This window comes from Camelus ferus, chromosome 5 (genome assembly GCF_009834535.1).
Source record: "Camelus ferus isolate YT-003-E chromosome 5, BCGSAC_Cfer_1.0, whole genome shotgun sequence".
Taxonomy (NCBI): Eukaryota; Metazoa; Chordata; class Mammalia; order Artiodactyla; family Camelidae; genus Camelus; species Camelus ferus.
Genome location: NC_045700.1, coordinates 39242324 through 39262513, shown reverse-complemented (window position 1 = coordinate 39262513; position 20190 = coordinate 39242324). Strand labels below are relative to the sequence as shown.

Sequence of the window (20190 nt, the reverse complement as noted above, 5' to 3'; positions counted from 1 at the left end):
TTGCCTTTTGCCTGATATGTGTTCCCACATAGCACGTGAATTTTTGTTCAAATATTCTTAAAAGCAACTCTGTGTTTTGTAACTGTTTGCAGGCAGGTACATACTTAAATATAGGTTGGGAGGATTTTAGTAAGATTTGAAATAAGATCTTGGGAGTTTCTCTGTTGGCCTTGTACCACTACCCCACATAAGTTTCAAGCACAAGTGAAGTAACTACTTTTAATGTGGAATCCTAAAGTTGCTGTCCATTGAGAAATAAAAGCACAACTCACTGAGTTAGGGAAGAGGGGCAGACACAAAAATAATTACCTTGTTATAGTAGCAGCAATATTGATATTTGACATTAGGAAGTGGCATTGTAGCTGTATAAACATGTGGTGACAGCTGTGTTAAAGATGAAAAATAACTGTTTCATGTAGTAACATTAACTTTGCAGGATGTTATATTCGAACTGTGAACTTGGTGTCTGAACTTAAACTGGAACAATCCCCTTCTCCCTGAAAAGTGAGTCACCATCTGTAACTCCTTCCCCTAGTTGGTTTGAACATTCTGTGTTGATGGGTGGACAAAACATTTACATTGTTGCTTCCCAAGATACTGCTCAATGAGATGAAGCTTCATATAGAGATCCCTAAAATGAAATTTTGAAGTCAAGCGGCTTTTTCAAATCAAAACTGAGATACAATGGAATGTCCAGCAAGTAATGGATCTGAGTGCGCTTGAAGTTGCACCATTTATTTTCAAAAGATATTTCCCACATCAGATGACTCTGCCAGGAAGAGAAATATCAAAGAGCTCAGAAAAGTAACTATTCTTTTATGTAATCCAAGACTGGTGTGTTGGGGGTGGGTGGGGGTTAGCGGGGGGGGGGGGGCTTTAAAGATATTTCTGAAGAAGAAAAACTTATTTTGAATGCCTCTTTAGACTTGGTGGAGAAAAATACTATATATGAGACCTCCTAAGAAGAAAAATCTTTGCCCTGTGTGATAGCAAGGCATTGCTCTCTCAGTTTACATGTACTTTAATGAAAGAAGGCTTGGAAATAACTGTTATTACAGTGTTCCATTTAATTATAAATTCACCCCAAGTTTAGGAATCTTTTGCATTAAAGGCATTGTAAACTTGGATTTTTTAAGAGGTATTAGCCACAATCCACATTTGTTAATGTTCTATGTTGTATACCCTATCTACAAATTCTGTAGTATAATTTAAGTTGGGAACCTTCTTTTCACACCTCACTCCTATCCTTTAGTATGTTGTCTTCATATTAAATATTTGGCTTTAAAAAGGGTTAAATCAGAAATCGGAGTAAATATATGGCAATATAGTGCGCCAATATCCACAAAATAGCTGTTCTGTTTCCCTTTTATTCAATTCTTCTCCCTTTCCATTTCAAATTGAAGTTAACATTATAAATTCTTTCTCTTAGATCATATACCTGAATGATGCTAAATTATAAATCTTAATTAGGTATGATTCACTGATTTTAATTTTACAAGGTAATTATTCTGAATAGGATAAAAGGTTCCTTTAAGATTGAAGGCATTTTCATTACAATCCCCATTTAAGATCAAACAAATACCATTAAATAGAGTACTACTGGTCTTTTAAGCTTAATAGTTAATACTTTTGAATTCAAATATTTGAAGAAATAAAGATATGGATAGGGCAGTCTTACTGTTTGCAAATGTTGTGCTTGTGATAAATTTTACTGCCAGGAATTACATAGATCTAAAGGAATCTTTTAAATAAAAATTGTAGTTCTGATTATCTAAATGGAAGATGCTCTTGTGCGTGTGCACAGATACATTTCTTTAGAAGGTATCGATGTCAGGGACACTTTTGGTATTTCTTTATGAGTAATTAGGTTAACGGGGTTAGTTAGAAAATGTATCCTTTCCGGGAAAATGAAAAATTACATTCAAGCAGAGGTAAAGAGTAGAACATAATCATGACTTTAAGTACTTAAAAAGATATTTTATGAGTCATTTTTAAAGAATAATACTCAATATGTAACTTGTTAAGAATAATAGCCATTTTTACTTTTTAAAGCACATCTATATTAAAACTGACTTTCTGTTCATCAGTCACAAATCTGGAGTCAATTTTAGGCCCAGCTTACAAAAGATGTAGGTCTAATCCCCCTAGCCCTTACCGTGGTATCCTCCTTGAATAGTGTTGGTATAAAGTTCTTTAAAGAGAGATTTTCTGTTTGCATTATTCAGCGAATTAAGCAACATTTTTCAGAGGAATATGACCCAAATGTAGACATTGGGACCCCACATGGCCTGAGTCTTTGTCTGATAAACTAGAAGGTATTTTATATGCCTTTACGAGCAGTACTTGTTCTTTCTATGGAAAGATTTTAAATGTACTAAGAATATGGTAGGTGTTCCCTATTGGAAAAAATAAGTTTTATGTAATTCTAAGAGTACTAATCATCTAATCATCAATATGAATTTACTTATGGATGGTAAGATAGTAGCACTAAATAATCTTATTGAGAAATAGATGTTTAGACTGAGCTAATGTCTTTCTAGAAAAAGAATAAGTCTGTTTATGCAAAATCCCTTTGAGGATTTTTTTTTTTTACTGTGAGTATGAAATCTCTATCAATAATATTTAAGCAGTTGAAGTTTTAAGGGCAAAAAATCTAATACTGAAAGTTCTTTATTATGCTGCATTCTTTTAATAAGTCCTCAATGAATACATGTAGTGCATTAATCCTTGTTTTATTTTTAATTTTTGCCTTGTTTTATTTTGTTTTATCACCAAAGTAAAAAGACTTTACAGGAAATTATTTTGTATTGTTTATTTTTTAAAAATACACAGTGAAAATGGTATAACATGTGGTAAAGGTTTTGTTTATAATGATGGCAAAAATCCCCGGTTTTGCCCTAATATAATTGTTTCCGTGAAATCCACTCTACTATATCAAAGTGCCACTGCTACTAAGCTACCATCCAGGAGGTGTTGCTGACGTATAATTGTAATGCACATGTGCATCTAAATACATATATATTTTTATGTTTATCTATTTCTAATAATCAACTCTTCAGGTGTCTTTGTGCTTGGGGCCAGAAGAGGAACTATTTTCTATCTATTTTACTGTTTGCAGACTCACCAGAAACCTTGCTATCTCATGCATCCTCCTGCTCCTGGAATTCATTCTTACCCATACCTGTGTGCTGCTTCAGGGGACTGAGGTTGTTGTTGTTGTTTTTTCCTTCTTTTTTCCTAGTGTTTATCTGTAGGGCTGTTTGTTACTTGATCATCTGGAAAATCAAATTTCACTTTACCCACTGGAATATGATATTTAGATCATGAGGAGGTAGTCTGAATTGATTAAGGAGACACTGGACTGTGTGCTGGGAGGGAAGTGCAGCGGCATTTCTGGGCATGGACAGAAGGTGAAAGACCACCTGCAGGACTGGGGAAGCAGCTAGAGGCAGAATGGACTGAAGAAACTAAGTGAGGACTGGTTTTATGTGGCTTTTTCTAAAAATGATATTGGCAATTTAAAAATTAACTCCTAATATAATTATACAAGAAAACATCATTTATTAGGAACTAGTGACTAGTGCCCATTAATTAGCACACAGCACTACAATCTAAACAAGTTATATTCTCCTTTTTTAAAATGGCAGGTTCTATACCAAATCTTGGATATATGGGATTTGTGATCACTCAAATTAAAAGAACTATTTCTCCCTTTTTCTTCCTTATAATTTAAAAAAAAGTATAAAGAGTATTCATGCTTTTAAAGATGATTTATATTACTCTTAGACTCTTTTTTCTCCTTCACATACTCAATTTGGTTACACCTCAAATGAAGTTATAGAAGAAAATCCGTTGAGGAGTGGGGTGTATCTTTTTTAAGATTTCTCTTGGAAAAAAATGCATTTATGGCCTTTGTGGGAGTTCAAATCATTAAACTAGATAGATACATGATTTGATTTGATTTGAGCAAAGTTTGATGATGCATTTCATGTCTACTATATAAATGCTAGCTATACCTTAATGACCAAAAACAGAATAAACAAAAGAAACTTGCCAAAGCCCTACCTCAGACCAGTTCAATGGAAGCTTTGAGAAATGACCAATTTCTTTTTCTCCCCTAGTGATTCTAACATAAGTTGGGATTGAATCACTTCTCTGAACCAAAATTTATACATTTCATGAGATCTTAAACTTTTTGCTTTTTAAAAAATATCATTTTTTCTGGTTTGAAGTCATAAAAATTGAGATATCTATTTACAATTGGATGTAATGATACATATTCGAGATAGTTCACTGTCTGGCTAAAGTTCAACAACAGTCTATGAAGAATCTTAAGAACATTGCCACCATGGTGGTAAGAGTACTTCAGGAAAGTGACAGTGGTGAAGAAAAGTGCCAGCAGATGCCAGCAGTCTATCATATTTGTGACCTTGGGTAAGTCATTTAACCTCTCTGAGCCTCAGTTTACTTTCTTATAAAAGGAGAGGCAATCCAATGACTAGTAAGATTTTTTTTTTTCAGTTCTATATAAACCGTGACTGCTTAGTCATCAACTAGTGAGCTTGAGTAACTTGGAATCTTGCTAGTGGCCAATGGCTGATGAAAAAACATTGTTGTTTCTCTTTAAGAAACTCCAGAAATTGTCTTGGAAACAGTGAAGGAAGCTCAAGGACCATTTATCACTTTGTTAAGCCCTTCAGGAGGGATGGTAACCATTCATTAAATATGCTTACTAATTGGTTGCAAGCAAGTGTGTCAGCAGTTCTAATATCCTGAGAGTTGATGAGTATTTGTTAGCTAGTGCTTTTTCCCTGTAAGTGATATAAATAGACTGACAAGCAGATTAACTTTAGTGGTTATGGAGCTGGGACTTCCAGTCATTTTCAAAATGTGTCAAAATCAGTATGAAAGTTAGATGTTTATCAAACTGGAATGAACTCCATCTTTTCTCTACTTTATCCCCAACTAGTCTTTGTTTATCTTCTTTTTACTCCCTGGAATGCTCTTCTCCACCTGTTGAAATCTTACCAGGACTTTGACATCGAGCTCAAAATGTTGCATCATCTATGAAAACTCCTTGAGCCACCCTAACCAGGATCCACTTCAACATCTGCTTGATATTCCCTAAGCACTTAAAAAAAAAATCTCCTTTTGATCACGTGCCATCATCTTTCTCTGTAGATTGCTGGGCATTCGTGTTTCTCATTTATGAAACTGGAAACTTCTTGAGAGCAGACTATATCTAACTCATTTTTTATTTTTAATTTCCTCAACATGTGTGTACAAGATCTATAATAGGTGTTCAGTAAATGGTGACATGAATTGATAAAAGTGTGGGAGACTATCACTTGGTTAATCTTTTATGAATCTTTAAAAAAAATTGGAAGATGGCTTTTAAAAGTACTTAAAGAACAGATACATTAAAATTGTGTGTTTCATTTAAAAATGAAATTTCTATATTCTTTATGTAATTTAATTACCAAAGAAAGACTTTATAATCTTTTTGTTATCCTGAAAGTAGTTTTATAATTGTATTCCTAAAAAAGAGCTTATGGTCATTTATTCTATTTTCATATTTCTGGGTAGGATATCATTTAAACTATTTTATAAAGGCAGAACATTATAATGCTATCTTTAAAATCTTACAGAACAAAAATCTATAGCCTATTTAGATTATAGGCAGTTAACACTTGGCTTCAAATCACTATGCTTTACCTATTTAAATATTTTTCCTTTTGTGTCTGCAGTCAGAAAATTTTGAGGGTAAAGAATCACAAAATATTAGATGTGGAGATTTCCAAATCGACTTCTTGCCAACATAGGGTTGATTGACATGTGGTTATTCAGCCTTTGGTTGAACGTAGGAAATCAGTACCTCCTAAAGCATTTCTTTCTAAATTGTCCTTTCTCTGATAAATAGGCAGTGTGCAAATATGTGCTTGGCAGTACTCAAAACAGATTTCCTTGGGAACTTGATGGTGATAAGATGTGAGATACAAAGTAAGCTGATTTACAGTTGATACGATAACTTTCATTCACGCTGTAGTTTGTGAATGTCTTTGGTTAACACTTTAATTGACAGTTTTGTTTCATATTTAGTGTCTGACACTATTAATTTATATTGTACTAAATACTGGGCAGTAAACAGTTTAGCTGGTGTTACACCCAATGACCCTGTCTTCTAGTGGTTCAAATTCATTACCGGCTGGGTTTGTGTGCTTGTGGAAGGGTCAGTTTCTTTCTTAAACCTGTCATTAATATTACAGCATATAGCATTATAAAATTTTCTAAGAGAAATTCAATTTGATTAAATGTTGAAAGTGTAATGTGTTAGTCAACAGTATCTTACAGGTTTTCTATTTTATATGTGTGTATATGAACCTAAAGATAGATGTATCAGAGAAAAGCGCTTGTTCATAGTGCTTCATGAAAGAACTCGGAAAAAACAAAGACTCTATTGTTATTCTTCTAAAAACACAATTTTACTAAGGAAACCTATAACCTTTACTGAAAGCTCACTAGTTTTCGTCCAATTTGAGCTCTTCAGATCTGAAAAGTTCTAGATGTTATCTTACCACTTAATACTGAAATCTAGGTTGATCTCATACACTCCATGTAGAAGAAAATATCAGCAATGCTGATCGTTGAACCTAAATTATTACAAAGATATGCTGTTAAGTGAGCCACAGTGAACAAATGTTGTTTAGTCAATTGCATGAAAACACTGCATCTTCAGCAAAAAGCTTCAATATTACTATTGAAGTATGTAGGACATTATAGGTAGAATAATAAAGATTGTGAAACGATAGGTTTAAAGTAGCAAGAACATTTTTGCAGTTTGTAACAGTCTGTTTAATTCCTTTGTTAACTCAGCTTTTTGGGTTTTTTGGAATCCATTCAGTAATCTTCAAGCAAGTTAACATTGTTTAACTATACGTTGAAATCTGTGAGATTGAGAGAAACGACTATGTATTGTAAAGGCTTTGTGATGGTGGCTTGCCAACAGCCAAACTAAATCAAAGGAGGATTTAAAAGACATGGGCTTAAAATTTTACCTGATTATAATTAGGAAGTTGTGGGGTTTTAAACTAAGTAAATTAAAATATCCATGCAGATTCTTCATACCTAAAATGTCAGCCATTTTTCCTTTAGTCCTCTCATAGAAAAAAATTGGGTGATTCCCCAGAGTGGGTAGTAATGTAACCTAGTGGTCACTAAATATGAGCCATGAGTTACGGTCAATCATTTATTTTGTTGCTGGTTTTTTTTCTCTCCCTTGTCCTCATAACCATAGTTGACAGCTGTCAGTCACTGAATTTTTTGTTAGGTCCAGACGTGGCAATTCTTGAAGAATACGAAGCTATAATTGTCCTCTTGGCTTAAAATCTGAAATAAAACATAAAATTATTTCCAATGAATACAGCTGTGTGTGTGTGTGTGTGTGTGTGTGTGTGTGTGTGTGTGTGTACGTACTCAGAAGAGAAACTGATGAAACATTTGAAAGCATTAATTCTGAATGGGCTCTTTCATTCTGAATGGGCCAGTTGTGGCTCCATACAATTATCATCTAAGTGAGCCAATTTAAATCTCTCCAAATTCATAACTAAGTGTCCCAGGTCTATCTGGGAGGGGATGCTTATTTGTCCCTTATGTGATAGGTTTGGCATGATACTCAGTTGAAGATTTGGTAGACAAGATTTATGAGAAATTAGTTAAAACTGAAATTGAAAGAGGATATTGAGGTATAGTTCACCCCAAATGGCTTTAATATATTTGTCACATGGGCATAAAGAGAATTTTTTAATGGCTTCTTTTGATTAGGATGAAAACTCATCACAAATAAGCCACTTAAATTTGCTGGCCTGTTATGATTGTTTCCTTTGAGTGACTGACTGCGCCTTCTTTTAGCACTTTCCATCTTTGTCCAGGTTTAGTTTCGTTCTGCACATGTCCTTGAAGAAATGTAGCATCTTTCACAAAATTTTGTACAAGTGAAATCAGATACCAGTTTTTATTGCAGAACCCAGCCTACAAATGTTTCTCTTTAAAGACATTTTTAATAGAAACAGTAAGGTATAAATCATTTAAGCAATTACCTGGACATTGTGGAAATGGGGCTTGGCTTGTTCTGTAGCCCCAGATGTTTCCAGATTCCAGTAATAACCCGGTCCAGATATTTACAGCTTAATTTTCTGTGCATGGGCACTTGTCTACAAATGGCTCCTATTTCCCGTTTTCTGTTAGACAACTGGGCCTCTTCGAGGTAAAGAAACTGATTTCAGTCTGTGTGATGACAAACATTAATGGTTATAATAAGTTGCTTCTAGAAACTTTGATCACTTAAAAAATATACAGGCAAACCCTTAGAGGATTTTATACTAAGAAATAAAATAAATTATTAAATGGCATTTTCTTTTATGGATGAGGGTGGGGTGAATAACCTCTCCCCAGCCCTCAAAATTATGTTTAGCCTTAATCTACTATGTGATAAAAGTAACCTTTTTTTTTTTTTTTAAATGTGTCTTCTGGCACTGGTTGGGTTATCGTGCAGGCTGCTAGTTTTCTTTGCGTCACTGCTCCACAGTTTTTCTTGGTCTTACTGGAAATCAAACAAATGGAAAATAATGATTGGTAACCATCTGCTGTGCAGAAATTTTACATATAGCAGTTAACTGTATTTTATAAAACAAGACCAAATGAGTGAATTATACTGTTGCCAGTAAATAGCAACATGCAGTAGAGTGTTCCTTTGGACAAAGCCAGGAGCATAGGGAGCCAGCATTTATTATGGGAAGTCAGTTGGTTGGGCTGCGGGACTGAATGTGGCCCAGGCGTTTATGTGTGAGTGTGTATATGTGCGTCTGTGTGTGTACTGCATATGTGGACAGAACAGTGGTTTCCTCTCTACCTCCTCCTGGTGTCTCCATTCTCACCCCCATAATTCCAATCAAGTAAATCTGAGTAATGTAGACACAAATGAATCAATTCAGTCACATCCTCCTAGATCTTTTTATTTGCTTAAAAAATAAAGCCAAAAAGCCATGCAGAATAAAGATTTGTGAAAGTATGTAGGCTTCAGGTCAGAATCATGTTTTTTCCTAAAGCTCTACATATTATGATGACTAGAGGCTAGCCAGTTTAGCTCTAACTCATTCTCTGGTCTTGGCCTCTGCCTAAAGAATACTGGAAATCGGATTGAGTATATGTCCAAAAATATTGACAGGCAATGATTATTTCATATAGTTGCTATTGAAGTATGGATGCTGTATTGAGGGAAGACATATAATGGAACAGACAGAAGTAAGTAGTTACAAAGAATTTATTCAGATGGACCAGGTAAGACCTGCTTTTATAGTTGTCCATATAATCAGTCAATCTCTTTCTCTCCCTCTCTCTCTATTTATAAAATCTGCTTAGTATATCAGTGTGCTTAGACATTCAAAACATACATATTCTCTCTAACTTTCACTTATTCGATACTGGGATTTTGCCATACAGCAAGAAAAGTTGTTTAAAATGGGCAGTATATTGAGTTCAAAGGACCCATACAGTTCATAAATTCTCTGGTGTCTACTGGATTTTTCATCAGGGAGACTTCCAATAAAAATGATCTATTTTAGAAATAATATTGTTTAGTAGGTTGAAATGTGGTGTAATAAAATTAGACCTTCAGTCTTCTAAAGTTACTACTTAGATGGCACCCTTGGGATGGTAAAATGGCTGTATAAGCAGATGAATCAGACAGTTCCACTGATGGGTACATTTGTCAGTCTCTGTTACAGATATAATATATTCTTATATCTGTAATCCTGACACTGTTACATCCAAATGAAATCAACATGAGGTTGTCATCTTTAAGCAAATATGTTAAGTGTTGTCTTTTGTGCTTTGGATTTGAAAGAAAGGGGCCCAGGGGAGGCCGCATCATGCAAATGGAACAAATCCCATTTCTTCTGAGCTGTGCTGTTTTCCCCTCCATGGCAGCTGGCTGTGTTATCTTTGTGTGTTTCTCTGAGTGCTGACAATTCTTTCAGTGATCTAAGTTAGGGCACATTAGAAAGTGGAAGCAGCTGTCTGTCGCTATACTGAGAGACGTGTTTGCTCTACTGCAAAGATGAAGGACCATGAATCCTTGACACACTCCCCCCTCCCCCCTGTACTTTCCAACATGATCAACATTCAGACGCACAGATTGTCTGCTTGGACAGTTTTTTGTTCTGACTGACAGCATCTGGCATAGACAAATTTAAAAATACATAGCATGCCATGCTTGGAATTGGAACATCCCTTCTTTATTAATCTTCTCATTTAAACCATTCATTTACATTTCAAGAAAGGTTACAGCTTAATATGGTTGAAACGTTGATTTTTTAAAATGAATAACCTTCTAATGAAATGTCTTGAATGAGTACCAAGCAGCTAGTGTTCATTAAAAATTACACCCGATTAACACGGCCTTGAAAGCCTGAGAGGAAAGGGATTTCTTATTGTTTTAATCCACGATGCAATCCAGTGTTTACCTTTCTGGCACAAAGCGAACAGAAATGATGCCTGTACTCGCAACACTTCTGATGTTGAACACAACCATGATATCACCCTTAAGCCGACAAAACACTTGGCCTTGTTTAATCAGCTTTCCTTCCCTCAGAAAACCTCCAGTGTTAAAAAAAAAAAATTAACATCACCAAAATATGCCTCATTCAGATCCTCTCTCTCTCTCCATGTCCCACTGCTCCCCACCCCAAAACACTATGTCTCCTTGCCCAAATCAGGAAAAAAAAAAAAAAAAAGCTGACATGTTTTCAGATGGAAAAGTGGTAGAAACACTTTTAGATTAAACATTCCCTCTGACCCCAGGATGGTGGATATACATTTATTTGTCTGCATTACTTTAGTAATAAAACATAACAGTACAAAAATTGCCGTCTTTCTCTGCCTCATGTCACCCCCTTCCAAACACACACACACTCACATTTCTTATCCATTTTCAATTCCACAGCCAACCTTAGCAACATGCTTGTCTAGCATTTATGTAAAAATAATATGAAAATTGGCCATATCAGTCAGTCTGTGGACTTTGAGTCCAGAAGTGGGGGTGGGATGGGGGAGGGAGAATCCTCCTTTTATCAGACATTTTAGACTTTTCACGTCACTGCGGGTTTCAGCTGTAACTACTCAACTGTGAGTAGGGCCACAGTAGTTCTAAGGGGTGTGTGGAGGGAGGGGCGGTGCAGAATTATAATTTTTGTTTAAAAGAACTCTTCAAGTGCTAGGTAGTAAATATGTAAAGCAAGTGTGCTGGTTAACTTGGAAAAATAGGCTCCAGAGAGAAGTTCAATTAACAGTTGTAGGCAGAAGAGGTGATGTATTTCTTCAGCACATGTAAGAGGTCATTTGCTTTAGGATAAATTTTGACAAATTTCAGAGAGAAATAGATGCTGAAATAAAAGTGAAAACAGATTACAGCTTCATATCAAAGGCACTTTTACATTCTTGAATATGAGAGGGGAAAAATGACACATTTTTTATTCCATGGATTATATATTAGTTTTAAATTTTGCTATTTTGTGTGTTGTGAACTTCATTTAAACTATTGATTTAAACAAAATAAATATTGGAAATTAATGTTATCTTTGAATCTGGGATCAGCTTATTGCTCCACCCCTCAACCGAGATCTGAGTTCTAAAATTTAAGGTAGATACTGTTTGGTTGCTGTTTTTCTTTCTTTCCTTTCCTTTTCTTTCTTTTTTTCAAGAAGCTAATGGCAGGGAATCAAATCAGAGGAGATCTAGTTACAGCATTTTGATTGCCAGTAAATGTTTTATAATCAACATTTTAAATATAAATTACTTTGTTATTTTCCATTTTGATTTTTTTTTTTTAATGACCAGGTTTTTAAGGTGGTGCCAGTGTGCGTCTGTGAGCAAACTGGGAATGGGTTACAGTACACAATTCCCTCGTGTAGAAAGCCAGGTTTAGCAGTAATGCTTTTAATCTGGACTTGTAGGGGATTCAGAGGCATCCATAGATCTGCTTCAGTAATTACCATACCCCAAGTGGCACTGGAAGAGACATTTGCCTAAAAACTTGATGTCTTCATTACGCTGTTTACATTTTAATTAGAAACATGGAAATTACTGATTCATACAGACAACTATAGTTTAAGTGGTTTCGTTCACCATCCAATAAATCATTAAAAAAAAAACAAACCCACAGTTGGCATAAATAGTTTACGAGGAATCATTCATGGGAATAATGTGTTGGCACTATAAGCTGCTTAAAATATGTTTTTATTTTACCAGAGGTAGAATTTGCATTTAAATTAGAGAATGGCATTTTAAGTTGACAGTCATTTATGCAGAATATCACCCACATGCAAATACATGTATGGGTGGATGTGTATACTTTCCATGAGTTTATAGAGTTTTGCAGTATTGTGGATGTGCATATGTACCCAGCCTAGTCTATCAGTTTTTTCAATGTACATCCTCTTTTGAAATCCATTCAGCAGTGCTGTGGGTGTTCTCAACATGCACATCCATAAACACATCTTTTATCTGCTGCGTAATATCAAGTTGCACTAAGGAAAAATGTTTCTTGTCTGGATATGTCTCTAGAAGGAGTTGCTGTTGCATTTGCTCCTTCGTTTCCTCTTCCTCTCACTTCTACTCTCCCCTAACTTTTGCATGTACCTGTCAATGCTGCTGCCCTAAAATTGCTCACACTCTGAGCGGCTGGACTGAAGCAGGGTGGCTGTCAGAGTCCATTCCTGAGTCAGCAGCACATCCATTGCCTGAATCTTGCGACAGTCACTCATCCAGTTTTCCCCTCCCCAGGGGACAAGCGTCCTCCTCATCAGCGAGGAGGAATGACCCTTCTGTCTGGCATGCTCAAAATCCCGAATCTCTCCACTTCAGTGCGTGAGTTCAAATCCCCCCTCCTGGAGGCAGGGCTGGGACTCCAGCTAATGACTCCGAGATACAGAGGGTCAGAACGCTGGCGAGCTGCAGTACTGAGGCATTGTGCAAGCCGAGTTGTATATTTTTCCCATAACTCTAGACTCCTCTCCATCCCCTCCCCTCCCCTTCCAAACCCTTCATTGTAGATCAATATTATGCAAAAATGAACCAAGAAGAGCCACAGCCATTAAAAGCCATTTTTCTTTTCCTCATCTTTGTTAGAAAGTTATTGGTCATGGCCAAAGGAGGCTCTGTTATTAATTTTTGTTTGTTTATTGTTTTTTGGTTGAACGGAAGCAGTGAGTGAACATTTACATTATCTCACTGTAAAGTTCACATTTTAGGTCCATGCTTATTTTGCATTTTAGGCCCATGGGCTGTAGATAAAAATGAATTTAAAAAATATTACAACGGAGGAAAAGGCTACACATAGGTGTTCTACTTGAAATGTTATAGCTGTCATTGTTTTAAACTTCTGAATGTGAATGTATTACACTGAAACTCCTGCTAAGTGCATGATGTGATTTCTGGGAATTTAAAGGGAGTGAGATGAATTCTCATGAGGTGACTTGAGATGATAAATTTTGTGCTTCATTTCTGCACCTTTTGGTTTGTCTTTTTTTAAAGTTCTAGGGGGATGCCAAAGTTTTAAGACGCTAATCAGGTATTTTGTGCTGTCCATGAAATTTTAGATTTTAGTGAAAAGTCACTAGGATCATTTTCGTGGTCATCGAGGTAATTGGTCCAGGTAATCAGACCGGGACTTTTAAAAACAGTTACTAGTACTTTGCATTTACCAGGCAGAGTCCCTGAGCACATCAGTTAGGGGAATAGTGAATTCCTGGGCACAGGCTCATTGGTTTGCTTTGCAGTGCCTCTTTTTTTCTGGGGGCGGGGGCAGGCACGGCACTTATTAGGTCTCTGTATTTCCTGGATGCGATTAGACACAATAGTCCATGTCTGTAAGGACAGAAACATGCTGCTTCCTTGTACACATGGCAAAATTCGAATAGTTCCGTGCTGTCTGGTAAATCTTGTCTGCTTTATGCAGTGTGGCCCGAAACAGTTGTGTGGTGAGGGGATGCTGGCCGCCGGCCAGCCATTGACTATGAAATCCTGGGTACCTGAGAGCTTATCAGTTCTTCTGCTTTGTAAAAGAAAAAAGTGATGAAAATGTTGGTAAACTGCCATGAAGGTTTAAGGCTGCTGGAACAAGGAGCCGTGTAATCAGATTGGAAAATGGAGCTCGAGATTCTCTGCATGGAGAGCAGCCGTCTGTGGACCCCGTGAGCTGCTGTGCAAGTGCCCGAGCTGACCACTTTGTTAGCAAATCAGCTTGTTTGCTGCAGCAGCAGGGTGGAAAAGACCAGAGCCGGTGATGGTATGTAACGGAGGGAGAGCTCTTGCATGGCACAATCTAATCAGCTTGCAATTAGCTCAGGCTCTACAGTCACCTTCTTAATTTTCTTCTTTCCCCCTTCTTTGTGCTAATACCGTGCACTTTAAACAATTAAGGAAGGGAAGTAATCCTTCAAGCAAATCAAAGCCATCCTTTAATTTTATCACCCTGCTGAAAAAGTATCAGGTGGTCCACTGGTCTTCATCAGATGCTGGAAATTCTCCGGCTCACTGTAGCATAGAGAGGGGCTTTAACCAACTGATTTTTAAGATAATCTTTCAGATATCTTGGCAAGGGGGGTGGTCAGAAAACGGTACATCATTTAAACCTAGCATTGAAGTTAAAATTAATGTGAGGGGGGATTACAAATGCCTTGTGGCTTATATGCAGTAGTGAATCTATTTTATATTTTTAATAACCAGAGGCAGGGTGTGTGTGTGTGTGTGTGTGTGTGTGTGTGTGTGTGTATGAAAGACAGAGGTCTGTGTATATTTATCTCATCTGTAAAATCCTTTATGCTGCTGTTTATTTAGGCATTTCTATACAGCACCTTTCTGAAGGCTGATGACACAGCCACTTGTACTGATAATTCCACTATTTCACCTTTGGCAAACTTATTCCCTAAGGTTTAAAAGAACAAGGACTGCCGATCATGAGTTAGTTGTTAATCTTTTAAAATAAAATTCAGATCATGTCGGGGAGAGGTAAGAAGAGCAAAGCACAGGTTTGCAAAATCGGCGTAATAGTTTTATATACTACTTAATTAAAGGACAGCGACTTCTGAGATACTATTTTAAAAAGACCCTATTTATCCAAATAAAGTAAATCTTCCAATAATATTACTTAAGCAACCTTATATCAATTTTTCTCTTCCAGAGAGATTTTGCTAAAATATTATCCATGTTATGATATGTTTTATTAAGTGTTAGTCTTAAGGTGGAAAATGGGAATTATTTCATGAATGTTTACTTTAGAAAGCAGCACAGGGAATGATGATTAGAATTTGCTTCTAATGGTTATTAAAGAATTAATTACAATATTTTAAGTGACTTGGCTCCAAAATAGTCAATTCCTTTCTGGGGGTTGTGTTAACAAAAATGAACATAGCCATAATATTGTTGATATTTGATTACATTCATATATTTGAATTCTTTTCATGTTGTCAACATAAGAATTTATTTGCCTTTATTAAATGATTCAGTACTACTCTATAAACTCTGTCTTATTTTTCCCTTCAGCAAAAAAATCTCGCAATTTATAACCAATCATTTGGACTCAGGATTTTTTTTTTTTATTTAACAAGTGATTCAAAAAGGTTAACTGTTCATGTACTAATGCTGTGAATGAAAGGTAGCATGACTTCTGTTTTGCTGTACTTATTTGACTATATGTCTTACTTTTTGTCTTTGGAGGAATTGATTCAGTTTGATAGAAAATGAGAATAGTTAATATAAAGTCCATTTAAAATTACGTAAGCTTCTAAGTTTGTCTCGGGGTTTTGCTGGTGTTGCATCAGTGTGTTCTTTCTGTGTGTGTTTTGAACTTTTTTTGTCTTTAATTAAAAAATGGATTAAAAGAAACATACATCACCTACACACATCTTACGCTGCAAAGATTCACTTTATATTCTTTTAGAGGACAAACTCCATTAGATATGCACTTACTGTACGTTGGATTGTAAATCTTACAATTTAATGGTAATTCAGTGAGCAGTTATTGCTTCAGTGGCCTTTTTTCTTTCTTTTTTGTCCTATCTCACTTGTGAAATAGGGTTACCCTTTACAAGTGTCACATCCATAGATTCATCTTTCGTACTTTGTAGTTGTTCCTGGTGCATCATTCTTCAGTTAAAAAAAAAAAGGCAAAGCGATGATGGAGGAACCATGTGGTGGGTGGGGAGTGTGTGGGGGGGGAGCGTGGGGGCTGTAGAATGAGGGGTATCATTCTTATGCCAGAGAGAGAGAGAGACCGAAACAGAGAGAGAGACCCGGAAAGATAAAGGAACTCTAGCAACAAACAACCCAGACCGTTAGCATTAGTCCACAGATTAATCTCTTTTTCTAAATATGCATTTTCTCTAACCTCATTCTCAATCTAATGTTCAGTTTTCCTTAACAGATTGCATTATGCACTTGAATTCCTGGAAGTAGAAATGGTATCTGATTGGTTCAAGTCTCTTTGCCTTGCTTATACTGTTAATATTCTTATCCTTTTTGGACACTGAAATACTTTTTTGTAGAAACAATATACACGTTCATAAAGAAATTACAAAGGGATTCTCCTTTTGAAGATAATGAGTTCTTTTCAGGAACTGCAGGTTACATGGCGCACAAATGAGCTCTAAGTGGGGGGATTTAAAGTCCTGCTACAGCATTTAATTTCTTGAGGAAAGGAGTTCAGTTCAAGGTTAGCCTGTTATTGTGGCACTGGCAACTACTTCTCGCGTCCCTGTTCTTCTGCCAGCAGTTCTGCACAAAAGGCAGTCATTTTTATTTAATATGCAGGGAGGTATTAATCACTGCAGTATTTTCTTGCAAAAATTTATCTTATCATATTCATTGTTTCACCACCCATGACAATAATAGGTGTTTAATTACTCAATAAGAGGCATTTATAGATTCCATTTTTCCTGTGTGCTGGACAAATGGTATTGATTTTGTACTTTGATGCAACATGAAACTGTATTAAACACAATTAGAATTCCAAGGCTGGTAAAATGTACATTTGTTATGGTAACTGGACTTGCTTTCAGAATCGGCAAGCATCTTCTAATCCAAGGCGATGCCTTTGGTGTAAAAAGGATATTTGATTTTATTGCTGCTCTGTGGCTAAAAATGAATGCTTTTTTTCCTCATGGGGTGTGTGTGTGTGTGTGTGTGTGTGTGTATGCCTATGCGCTAGCGCAAGTGTGTAGGTTTTAGTTTTAGTGAAGCAATAAAGAGTTTGTATGAAATGAAAAGATTTGAAACGAATGGTTCTTTGTAGTCAGACAAACCATTGTGTACAGGTGAACACTGACTCCATGTAATCTTGTAATTGTGTCTCTTTAGCTAATGCTGTAGGTCTTTATTTTACCAATAAATAAGTTATTACCTGGGGTGAGGGCAGGAAGTGTACAAGATGAAATAGCACCTTCATCTCATGCTGGATTCTGGTTTACTTCCTTTTAAGGCGATGAGGAAGACCTCCAAATCCCTGTTGTGTCATAAGTTAAACATTGGGTTTTGTCAAAATTGGCGCTAAATAAAACCTTTCATTTAGCTGACACTATTATGTCACAGTCAGGCAGCATGAGATCTTGAACAAAACTAAACTCAATTCTGTTGTACAGCAAGAATTGCCTGGCTTTTACTTTACCTTGCTTTTCACACGCACATTTCCACCTGCATTTGGTATATCTAAAACCATAATTTGAGAGGACTGTATTGTTGGTCAGTGCATTAATTGACAATGATTTTCAGATTTATTTTCTGTGGAGGAAGGTCATTTAGCCTTATCAAAATAAAAAGCAAAATAAACCAAGGACAGTCCAGAGGTTGCTTAATCTTCGTATTTTTCACGAATGGGTAGCTTGTATCCTTGCTAAATCTTACTTTGTATTGCTTTCTAAAGACCATAGACCTCCATGCTGGAATTTCACAGTTCGGGAGAGTTGTGTGGATGACTCCTCTTATCCTTAAGAAATGGAGGTTGTTCACTGATACAGTTGCTTTCTGTGTCAGGAGAGATTACTTGTCAGAACTCTCATGATTACTACCGGAACATTAATTGATCTCACTACTTTGGCATAGAATTTTTAAAAATTTGTGTAGTAGGCACACAACTTCAGGGCAGATTTTACAAATATTTACCATTTGCTTCATAGTACAGAAACAGTTGCAGGCAACTGTGTATTAGTTTTAATCGAACACTCTTATTTGGTTAATATTTGTATTATTATTTTCCTTATGGGCTGTCATATGACAGAATATGTTATTATTTGTGAAGCAGTGAGAATATAAATATAAATAACATTTTACATCTGGCTAGGGTATTTCCTCTTTTTTTTTTTTTCCCCTGGAGCTTCCAGGAGTGAAAGAAAAAATAAATGGAACGGCCTGCCCATTTTAAAACAGCCTTTCTATTTTTTGCTTGTAGATATGAAAAGAAAAGGCAACTTTGATTCCGGAAGCATGTGTTATATGTTTATTTTGCTTTATTGGGGCTGGGCAGGTGCTGGCAGGAGGGGGTTCCTTGGATAGTAGAAGCGGAGGTCTGTACAGTCCTGTGCAAATAGATCCTCAACCACACAGCAGATTGCTTCTTGTGCTCAACAGTTGGGTGGGGAATGCTGTAGTTTGTAACGTAGGATCATATTTTGAAGGGGATGAAAGAATTGTAGAAATTTCCAAATCTTTGGCCTTTCTCCTACGTATTAACAACTGTAATTGTAAGGTCCCCTTGATTCTCTGACCTGGGGTGTAGGTGCCTAGTGATTTGTTTGTAGCCTTTCCAAGTGAACTGTTTGTGTTTTATATTTCTCCTTAGACAAATCATTTATTATTGAATAATTTGAGTGTAGTTTCAATTAAGTGAAAGATGATCACATGTAATTAGCTAGTTGCAAAGTGGATTATATAAAGAATTGGTATGGAGTCTGTTTCATGGCTAAAGATGACTTTTTAAGAATGTTTTCACTGCAAAGAGGAGTGTGTTGGTTGCTAAGGAGTGTCTGGGTTTGGGTTTGGACTGCACAGCCCACTTACCACAAGGTGGATGTGTTCCTTCACTGTGTTTGCAAAGGGTCAAGTTATGTGGTGGGGATGGAAATTCAGCTGTATGAGGAAGCTGAGTCCTCAAGTCAGCACTCAGACTGTGTGAAGACTTACACTCAAGCATATGTATGGAGAACTTCCATCTCCATTTTCATAGTCCTTTTTCTCAAACATATTTTTCACTACTGTTTAGAACCTTCTCTTATTTAAGGTAAGGTAGGAGCCTGGGTCTGATGAGCTTTTGGTTATTCCTAGCTGTAAGTTCTTTGATTCCATACGATCTCATGGAAATCATTCAGACACATGCAAGTATCTGATATGCTTTATTTTCAAGATGAGAATAGCAAAAATGATACCAAAAGGGGCTATAACAGATTTTATCTCTTATTAGTGAGGGGCTCAACCTCTCCTGGTGGGAGAATGCTAGGCACAGAAAACAAATGCATTTTCTTACAGCTTTATTTATGCTGTCACCTAACAATATGTCACACCCACCCTGCATAAACTGACCAAGTATTTGACCAGACAAGCTGGTCATTTCAACTACGGGATCAATTGGAGAGACTTGTATAGAGAATACCTTGGAATCATCAGGAGGAATCTGTTTTGAGAACTTTACATTTGCTGTCTTGTCTCACAGAAACTTTCTATAGTCTTGTGAACAGTAAGTAGAGTCTATATGCAGCTATTGCTTTTTAAGTTATTTGTATAATATGTAACTTCCAAATCTTTTTAACTTTCTTACTTTGGGGCAATATAGTATTTTGTTTGTGGGAACATTCATAGTCTCCAGTGTGTTCATACATGTTACTTTCTTTTCTTTTTTCTTCCCTTACGAACTTGCCCTCCTTTCCTCCCTCCAAACCTCGACACCGCCCACCCTTCCCTACAGTCTGCCTGGCAGCGTCCTCCTAACCTCACTTTTAGCTGTTTGAATAAAAAAAATCGATGGCTATTAAAGCCATTTGGAACTTTTTAAAAAAGAGAAATAATATTTTAATTACTCCTGACATGCCAGTTTGAAGCCCATATCCTCCTTTATGACAGTTCAGTTTAGAAACTACATTGCTTCATTTC

General features: G+C 36.3%; 1 protein-coding gene across 5 annotated transcripts in view; it reads left to right on the top strand.

The window, feature by feature from the left end:
• Nucleotides 1-20190, top strand: part of FIGN (fidgetin, microtubule severing factor) — a 119977-nt gene that overhangs the window by 7982 nt on the left and 91805 nt on the right. The gene's annotated exons all lie outside the window — the stretch shown is intronic.